The sequence below is a fragment of the Balaenoptera physalus genome, assembly GCF_965194825.1.
Source record: "Balaenoptera physalus genome assembly, chromosome: 15".
Lineage (NCBI taxonomy): Eukaryota > Metazoa > Chordata > Mammalia > Artiodactyla > Balaenopteridae > Balaenoptera > Balaenoptera physalus.
Genome location: NC_138894.1, coordinates 67,054,023 through 67,063,965, shown reverse-complemented (window position 1 = coordinate 67,063,965; position 9,943 = coordinate 67,054,023). Strand labels below are relative to the sequence as shown.

Below are 9,943 nucleotides of genomic sequence, written 5' to 3'. Positions count from 1 at the left end.
TTTTATGGGTCAAAACAGGATGAATATTGGCAATTCATACAGCTCAATTTAATGGTGAAATCAATAAAAGCTATGTCCTTATCATTTAAGTTTGTTTCTATCAGTGTAGTAGTATGTCACTCATTCTTTGAAACCAGTGGAGACTCCAAGGGGAGACTAGAAGGGCTTTAGCTCCCTTACTGTAATCTCTAGGACAATCCGGAAAGGATTCGAGGGATTTGGGGCTGATCAAAGAAAACTATGACCACTAGAGGCATTAATATGCAAGCTGTACAGCAGAAATTAACACAACATTGTAAATCAACTCTACTTCAATAAAATAAATATTAAAAAAAAATTTTTTTTAGAAAGGGATTTCTCTGGTGGTTCAGTGGACTCCACACTTGCAGTGCAGGGGGCCCAGGTTCGATACCTGGTTGGGGAACTAAGATCCCACATGCCAAGCAGCACGACCAAAAATAAAAATAAAAACAAAAATTTTTTAAAAATTAAAAATTAAAATAAAAAAAAAATAAAAAGCAACAGTGTTGAAAAAGAAAAAATAAGCTTTACTGAACAGTGCCTGGACAGGGTTGCATGAGAGGGGAAGACTATCGGGAAGCTTATGGTGAGGGGGCCACCACCCAGAAGAGGAGCGCATGGTGGGGGGGAGTCCAAGAGGGGGCATACACATCTAGGCGATGTCTCTCGCAGCACGGCAGGGAGTCTCTGGATCAGAGAACTCCGAAGGGCCTGACCATCTCGGGTGGTCGTGTAACCACAAGGTCTATCTTCTCAATGGCCAGCAGATGCTAGATGATATGCAAAGCAGACAGGCTCTAAACGGCTTAACTAACTACTTGTTTGGGTTTTTTGGGGTTTTTTTGCCACGTGGTTTGCAGGATCTTAGTTCCTGGACCAGGGATCCATCCCGGGCCCCTGGAATTGGAAGCATGGAGTCCTAACCACTGGACGGCCAGGGAATTCCCTGTTTGGGCTATTTTTTAAATATTTGGACGTGTAAAAATTTGAATCTGGTGCCCGCTAGCTTCTGAGCTAACGGGTCCAGCCTGCAGTGAATAAACTATCTAGGGGCCAATACACAGAGGTCTTCTTTGGCTCATTTACATAACACAGTCCTGGCCTGAATGACCTCGGCTCCATTCCTCCCACTTCCCCACCTGCTCTGTATGGCAGGAAGGCTTCCATGTCACTGACTGACAGCTGGGTTTGGCCAATGGGAAGCACTGGCAGAAGACTGGAAGACAAAAGAAAAGGAGAAGCTAGGGTATTTCTCACCACTTTTCTGTCTTGGGCTGCGTTGACAGCAGTGGCCACCTTTGTATTTGAGGTGACCCCTCCCTGTGGGCTCTGAGAATTCACTTCCTCCCTTCCACAGTCCCTCCAGGCTAAGGATGGTAGTGACATCCAGCTCTTGCTTATTTTCCAGTTGTCTCCTTGCCCTCTGGTTGGTTTCTCAGTCTCATCCATCACCTGTATAACCAATTCCCTCCATTCAATTCCCTCTGTAAACACTCTGGGTGATTTCTGACTTCCTGCTTGCACCCTGCTAGACACAATTTCTTAGTTCTCCCCAGGCCTCCAAATTATGATAAAAATAGGGAGGGTCTTTAATAGAGATAACTGATATTTTCACAATGTGAATGAAGACATCTGTTTAAAAAAAAAAATTGTTTCTCTTTTTATCTATCTAAAGAACACGATCTAAGGTATAGGGTGTTAGCATCCTCAAGATAAGGCCCCCAGCTTGCCTACCCTGCCTTCCATCCACACGTAAGCCCTCCTGTGTTGCAATCCTGCAGCCACCCTCTTCACGGCAACCATTGTGTTGTGAGGCAGCCCATGATCAAAGCGGCCCGTGATCTCATACTTTGGCAATGCAGAGGGGAGAAGGGTGAGGCCGCCTCCAATCTAGCAAGGAGAAAGTTGTGATTCTGAGTGGGAGCTCAGCTCTTCCAGACTATAGAACATCAACAGTTAGGAATCTGACTCTCCTCGGAGAAGTCTCTGACTCTTAAAATTGGCCAGCCTCACTTAGTTATCCAAGATCCACTTTCACAGATTCTTCCTGAGACAAACGGTAAAATCACCTGTGGTCCCACAGCCCAGAGATAGCTCCTGCTAACACTTTGGAATATCTCATTTCAGATTTTTCCCCTGTAAGTATATAATGGTTCTTTTACTTCAATAGGAAATTGTTCTAGAATCGGATTTTTTTCACTTAGAATATTGTAAACATTTTCCCTAATCTATTAAAAATCTTCTGCATTATCATTTTTAATGATGCATGGTTTCCTAGAAGATATGGATGTCTTACCATTTTATTTGCCAGTCCCCTTGAACTTCCACCATTCCCCTGGAATAAACAATGTTCTGACAAACATTCTCGTTGTGCACACCCTTCATAGTGTCTTCAGTATAAATGCCTAGAAGTGGAATTTCTTGAGCAGAAAGTGTGCACATTGTAATATTTACAGCAATTTTACCAAACAGCTACAGGGAGGTTTATGTTTTGCTTTGTTTTAGTTGCTTTTTAAGATTTGGATTTTTTCATATAACATCAATGCTAGTAAGATACGGAAAAAAAAAAACCTAAATTATAATTTCTGGAAGGCAAGGATCTGGCTATGTTCATCTCCATATCCCTCATAATGTCTACCCACCACAGTGCAATAAATGTTGAATTTGAAAGAAAGATTCACAAGAGCATATTCAACCTCTATGAAATATTTTTGTAAAATAAGGGCAGACCAAGCTCTACAATGCTTAGTCCAGTTGTTCTTATCTTGACTGCACATTAGAATCACCTAGGGAAATTTTCACAGGTCCTGGACCCCCAGGTTATAGGAACCTGGACCCCACCCTAGACCAATTACATCAGAATCTGGGAAGATCCTGGGAAGGGGGGATGGGCAGTTCCAGCATCAGTATATTTTCAAAGCTCCCCAGAAAATTCTAACATGAAACCAGGGCTAGGAGCTGATAATCCTTAAAAATGACAGATAACTGAAAAAGAAAAAGTGTTTTTGTTCCTTTTTCCTAATCATCATGAAGAATATAAAATAATAGAAATGAGAAAACTCAGCAATTTGGAGACCATATGTACCCAAGGCTGACTTCATGGTATTTAATCCAAGAGAGCCAGTTTAATATCTTTTAAAGACAGTGTGTTTTCCCCTGCACCCAAAATGCCAAGCTTTCAGGAAACCCCTATCTTTTCGTTATCCCTATATGGAAACCAGGACACAACAGATGGCAGGATCACGGATTGTGTCTGCTCAAGTTAGAGCTGCTTTTATTTGCGAGACATCAAATTCATATTGACTGCAGAGACAGGCTGACATGATTTATTTCAAATGAAAATGGAGGCATCGTGGGCTCTGTCTTTGCTCATTACTGAAAGACAGAGTCTCATCTGTGATCAGGACACACTGAATTGCTGATGACAGAAACTGTTCGCAGGGGCTGCAAGAGGTTGCCCTTGTTTTCAGTGACTACATATCGGAGAATCTCCACATGCCCAACCCAGCAGCCCAGATATCACAGCAGTGAAGTTTCCCACCCAGAGTCCTGCTCCTCCAGATCAGTCAGCAAAATACAAGGCAAGCACCACTTCTATTTATTTTTCACTGTTAACACTTTAATTATATACTCCTCCATGTGCTCTCAGAAGTGCAGCTTGACATTTTGAAAAGAACACGCGGTAAGTACAGCCCATTCATCTTGAAAGAAACCATCTCCAGTGACATGAAAGCAGCCCCAGTCCGTGGTTCTCCATGATCCCTCTTCAGCTTGGCAGTGTGAAGTCGTAGGGAGCCTGGGAACTGCTCCCGGCTTCTTACAGAGGCTGGCTAACAGGAAACCCTAGCCTGGTGGGAGAGCGAGGGCAGAAGGAGAAACAGTCCAGGGCAGATGAGGAAAGATGCTCATTTCCCCCACCCATTAGGTAAAGAGCAGAACCTAGCAACGGCCAGGAGTACTCCCCACACCCCGCACCCCCTCGCCCACACCTCCCCACCTGTGTCAGTGATGTGGAATGGTCCTTAGAAATCGGGCTCAGGGGACTTCCTTGGTGGTGCAGTGGTTAAGAATACGCCTACCAATGCAGGGGACACAGGTTCAAGCCCTGGTCCGGGAAGATCCCACATGCTGCGGAGCAGTTAAGCCCGCGAGCCACAACTACTGAGCCCATGTGCTGCAACTACTGAAACCCACGCGGCCTAGAGCCCGTGCTCCGCAACAAGAGAAGCCACCGCAATGAGAAGCCCGAGCACTGCAATGAAGAGTAGGCCCCGCTCGCCGCAACTAGAGAAAGCCCTCACGCAGCAACGAAGACCCAACACAGCTTAAAAAAAAAAAAAGAGAGAGAAATCGGGCTCAGGACTCCCAATTTACGGATGAGAACATGAGGCCAGAGGAATAACCTATTTGCCCAAGATCCTGCAGTGACTCAATGGCAGAGCCTAGGATTCAGGTCTCCTGATTCTCAGATTCCTCTGCTTTGCCTCCCCAGTAGTTCTCAAGCTTGGCTTCGTATTAGAATCACCTAGGAGCTTTTTTTAAAAAAATTATTTATTGGGACTTCCCTGGTGGTCCAGTGGGTAAGACTCGGTGCTCCCAGTGCAGGGGGCCGGGGTTCAATCCCTGGTCAGGGAACTAGATCCCGCATGCATGCTGCAACTAAAAGAGCCCGCATGCCTCAACTAAGACCCAGAGCAGCCAAAATCAATAAATAAATACATAAATATATTTTTAAAATTATTTATTAGTTTTAATTGAAGTATAGTTGATTTACAATGTTGTGTTAGTTTCAGGTGTACAGCAAAGCGATTCAGTTATACATACACATATTCTTTTTTCAGATTCTTTTCCCTTATAGGTTATTACAAAATATTGAGTGTAGTTGCCTGTGCTATACAGTAGGCCCTTGTTGGTTATCTATTTTATATATAGTAGTATATATATGTGAATCCCAAACTCCTAATTTACCCTTCCCTCCCTCACCTGGGAGCTTTAAAACAAACAAACCTGCCCAGCCCCACCCCCTAGAGATCCTGGTTTCATTGGCCTGGGGTGGGGCCTGGATGTGGGTATTTTTACAGTTGTCCAGGTGATGGGTGTGTGCTGCCAGGACTGAGAGCCCCTGCACTCCAGCCTAGCTTGACTCAACTGTCTGTTCCATTTTGTTCCATGATGAGCCCAGCCCTTGCTAGGGGCCGGAGCAGTGAAAATGAGTCAAGATTTCGGTTCTTGCCCTAAAGCTGCTCAGCATCTGGCAGAAGAGCCTACTGTGAAAAGCTCATGCCAGCAGCAGAGTGATAAGAGTAACACTATAAATATAAATAAGTAATCGCGGTGGTTAACTCCGTATGGGAAGGTTGAGGGAGGTGGTATTTGAGTCCACATTTAAAGGATGAATAAGTTGAATAAGATGAATGAGTTGCTAAGAGGAGTAGATGCAGAAGGGTTTTCCAGGGAGAGGGAACAGCACGTGCAAAGCCCCGGAGGTATGAAACAACACAGCATATTTGTAGTTGGTGTATCTATTTAATAAAACAGGGTGTGAGAGCAGTGGATACAGGAGGTAGGCAGGGGCTGGATCCCAAAGGGCGCTATGATATAAGCCATTCTAAGGGCTGGGGACGATCCTGAAATGATGGTGAACCACTGAGATACGTCATGCAGAAAAATGACAAAATACAACTTGAATTTTAGGAAAACCACCCTAATGTTGGTGTGGATAATGAATTAGAAGAAGAAGCTAGAGGTGGGGAGACTAGTTGAGAGGGGAGGCAAAGAGATGATGAGGGTCTGAATGAACCAGGGAGTGGCCACAAGGACTGCAAGCTGACGACAGACAGGACCTGAATTCTGAACTCTGCCCCTGATGCATTGCATTTAGAAGATGGAATGGATAGGATGAGGTGGTTGGTTGGCCAACGAGTGAGAAGGTCTGACTCCAACCTAACTTCTCCCTATTCCTCTTCATATACTCTGAACTGAACTCCCATCCCACTTCCTTTGATTCTGCTGGCCCCTCTGCCTAGGATACCAATCCCTCCTCCATCGCCAAATGTCATGTAGGATATATCCTGTAGGTCTCAAATCAATGCTAATTCCTTTGAAAATCTGGTTTCTGAAGGAAGGAAGGAAGGAGTGGAGTTCAGCAAGTTCATTCTACATGTTCCCAAGGGTAGGTCATTGCATCTGGCCTCCTGAGAAGTCTGCCTTCTCATCTGCACGGTATCCTTCAAACCTCTGCTGAAACTCACCTGTTCTGGGAAGGTGTCCTTGGCACCTGCAGACATGGGTTGTGTCCCCATAGCACTTTTGCATTCCTCTGTCAGTATTCAGAGAATTGTTCCATGTTGTCAGCCATTATTGCTTTAGACATGTGTTTTCTAGGGTAAACAAGCTCTTTTGCTCTTTTGAAAAACAGGGGCACTGTCTTCTTATTCTGCCTCCTGTCCTAACACAGTCACAGAAGAAAGATATTTGATAAACGTTCGTCAAATGAATGAATGTCAAAGGCCGAATTTGTGAATTGCAAGAAGTGTCCTATAATGATGATGATGATGATGATGGGATTCTGCAATCCCTCCCCAGAATAGGGCACCTCAGAATTCTGCATCATTTGGAGCCCAAGGGTGGAGCATTATACTGAAGAATTACACCCATGTAATTTAAACCAGTCTGCAGACCACCGGGAAGACTTTCTAAGACCACCACAAGGCTGGGAACTGCACTTTGAGAACTGCTTCTAGGGCATTCTCTCAGCAGAGCCTTTAGCCATGCAGGGAGTGAAAGGCAGAGACAAAACTGCCCTGCCCAGGAAAAATGAGTCTTATCCTTGTCATCTGGGCAATTCTCCCAGCCTCCTCAGGTAACTCACATCTTCCAGAAGCACCTCTTCCTCTAGGAATCTTGTGCCTTCGCTGGGTATTATAAAGAAACTTCTGGGCTTCCCTGGTGGCGCAGTGGTTAAGAATCCGCCTGCCAATGCAGGGGACACGGGTTCCAGCCCTGGTCCGGGAAGATCCCACATGCCGCGGAGCAACTAAGCCCGTGTGCCGCAACTACTGAGCCCACACGCCACAACTACTGAAGCCCGCGTGCCTAGAGCCCATGCTCTGCAGCAAGAGAAGCCACCACAATGAGAAGCCCGCGCACCACAACGAAGAGTAGCTCCCGTTCGCCGTAACCAGAGAAAAGCCCGCGTTCAGCAACGAAGACCCAACGCAGCCAAAACTAAAATAAATTAAATAATTTAAAAAAAAAAAGAAACTTCTGATTGACTGATACACTGAAGGTATGCACCCGTGGTTGCTATCTTAAATCCTCCCACAGGGTTATCTTTTTAAAGTGCTGGAAGATTCACAGGAATTTCAGATGCTATAGCAACTTAAAGGGGAAAAAACTAGGCCTCAGCAGTGTACCCCGGCTCCCCTACCATGAGGGAGGTATATTTGAGAGTCATTCCAGCCCCCCTCGAGCCACCCATTAGAGCAAGGAAGTCCAAATCTTGAGTCTGAGCTGGTGACTGAAGGAAGAGACCTGGAATCAGCACAGACGTCAGAATCCTGCTTGAGGGCAGCGTTGCTGAAACTAAAAGGAATAATTTTATCTGGAGCAGCCTCTCTGCACACTTGTTCCCCTGTGGCAGTTGTGGTGTTCACGTTAAGGCTATGTATACTGGGGCTGGGCTGGAGCGCGGGGTGGAGAGAACGATGGGAAAGAGGAAGGGAGGGAAGACCTCCTCCTGGGCACTCGCAGATGTGGGAGATTTCCCAGGTGCTCTGCTGCTGAATGCAGGAGAAGGAGCAGCTTCCAAACAGGCTGCATTCCTCCCTGGGAATCTGAGGGCATGTTGTAACCACTTAGTGGAATTCCCCCTGAGGCTTTGGCTCTGCAGGAAATTCCTGGCTGCTCTCCAGGAGATGCAATTGCTGCACAAGGAGATACCACAGGTTGCACAAGGGCAGGGCAGGTATGGCTGGCCCAGCTCTTCATCTCTCCCAGGCAAGTCCAGACTGGAGGGCCTTGCTTTAGGACTGCAGCTCTGCTTGGAAATGAGGTCTGGAGGAAAGTCCCAGAAAAGAAAGAAAAGTCTCTCTTCCTGGGAGACCGTCAGCTTTAAATCACCCAGAGGAATTTAAAGGCCCAGCTTGATACCCTTAAAGCAGCTGCAAATAAAGGGTGAGTGCAGTGAGATCCTGCTGAAAAAGATCCTGTGAAAAAGAAGTTAGTCAAAATGAAGAACACAACGTCTGTGTCCCGAGTGTTTCTATAGCGTCTGTTGCTCGGATGGGTGGATGTATTCTCTCCAGGATAATGCCTGGAAGCCTCCAGAATGTGTTCTCCATCAGGCTGCCTGATCTGATACTATTCTTTAAGGCCAGATTCTTTCTGCCCTCGACCTTAAATTCTACCTCTAGCATTACTGGATTGAGTCCTCAATACAGACCATTTGAATTTTTAGCGAAAAACACTGCTTTACAACCAAGGGCTGGTTAATAGCTAAACACGGCCCTGGGGTTTGATGGACTGGTTCCTGTTTTGCTTTGCCTGTTTTGCTCTGTCTTTGTTCTTGTTTTTCCAGAAATATATGACCACCGACCCCTAGAACAGATGTGCTGACCTGGACAATGTAATGACCACACCCAAGTTCCGAGGCTATTAATGTTCATGTCTCCGAAGGGTAACTATCCTCAGCACGCCTGCAGCCACTTCCTACTTCACTTCTTGTATAAATCCTGACTAAAACGTGGGGAGTGGGGAATTGGTTCTTTCGGACAGGAGTCCACCTTTTCCCCACGTTGCAGGCTTCCTTAAAATAAAGCTACTTTTCCTTTACCCAACACTTGTCTCTCAGTATTGGCTTCTTGAGCGGGAGCAGCCAAGCCTGAGTTTGGTAACAACATCAGCCATGTCTCCAGACTGTACTTCTTCCTCTCCGACTTTAGAAGGAGGTTCTTACCTCCATCTCTCCAGATCTAGCTGTAGAATTTTCCTCCTCAACATGAAGTTCTTGCAGACTCCAGCTCCAGAACATTCAGAGGCCACCTAAAGCCGCCCCCAGGGTGGAGTTTGGTAGATCCTAGTGTAACAGGGAAGAGCTAAATCAGACTCCACTCCACATTGGATCTGTTTCTTTGACTTTAACCTTTGCTTTTCATTGCTTTTGTTATTATAATCATACATAATGGCTTGCCTGGGGAAATCCTGCCCCTCTGCCTGAATGTTTAACTAAAGTGCCTTTGTTCAGCTCACAGGGAAACAATCTGACCCTGCCCACCTGTCAATGGCTGCAGAAAAGAAGAAATTAACACGTCCCCTCCTATTTTGCAAGACTTATGGCCTTTTTACTTTACTTCCTCACCTCCTCTCCCTCTCTGTTCTATAAAAGAAACTGGCATCCAGACCCCTATAAGATGTTTTTTTGGGGGACCCTAGTCTGCCATCTTCTCGGTCTGCCGGCTTTCTGAATAAAGCCGTTACTCCTTGCCTCAGCACCTCATCTCCCGATTTATTGGCCTGCAGCGAGCAGAGCGAGCTTGGGCTCGGTAACACCAGGCTCCATCCAGCAGCTCCTCCCTTTTCTAGGGCATGGCCCATCCAACAGAAAGACCATTTTCCAAACAGTCTTGAAGCTTCCCCCAAGAGTCTCCTTCTGAATTGATTGGTCAACATTAACTAAATACCCATTATGTGCCAGGCACTTTACTAGGCATCAGAAATACAAAAAGAGTAAGACCAGAGAGAGGAAGTAGAAAACCATAAGGTCCTTTTTTCTACTGACAGTGGAGAACTGACCATAAAGTACGATACTGGCCCTATGAGACAGGTTTAACTTAGAAGCTCTCAAATTATTTATATCATCAGATTTTTCTAGGCCTCATTTCCCACCTTCACTGCAGCCAGTCTTATAGGTGTGGCCCCAGGA

The 9,943-nt window shown here is 45.7% G+C and overlaps 1 long non-coding RNA gene across 1 annotated transcript; it reads left to right on the top strand.

Annotated features, from left to right (window-relative positions):
• The first annotated feature begins 4,280 nt into the window (after positions 1-4,280).
• LOC309644266 lies at positions 4,281-9,512 on the top strand. Its single transcript, XR_014254327.1, has 3 exons — positions 4,281-8,196; positions 8,600-8,681; positions 9,266-9,512. It is a non-coding gene; the product is annotated as an uncharacterized lncRNA (long non-coding RNA).
• The last annotated feature ends 431 nt before the right edge of the window (positions 9,513-9,943 follow it).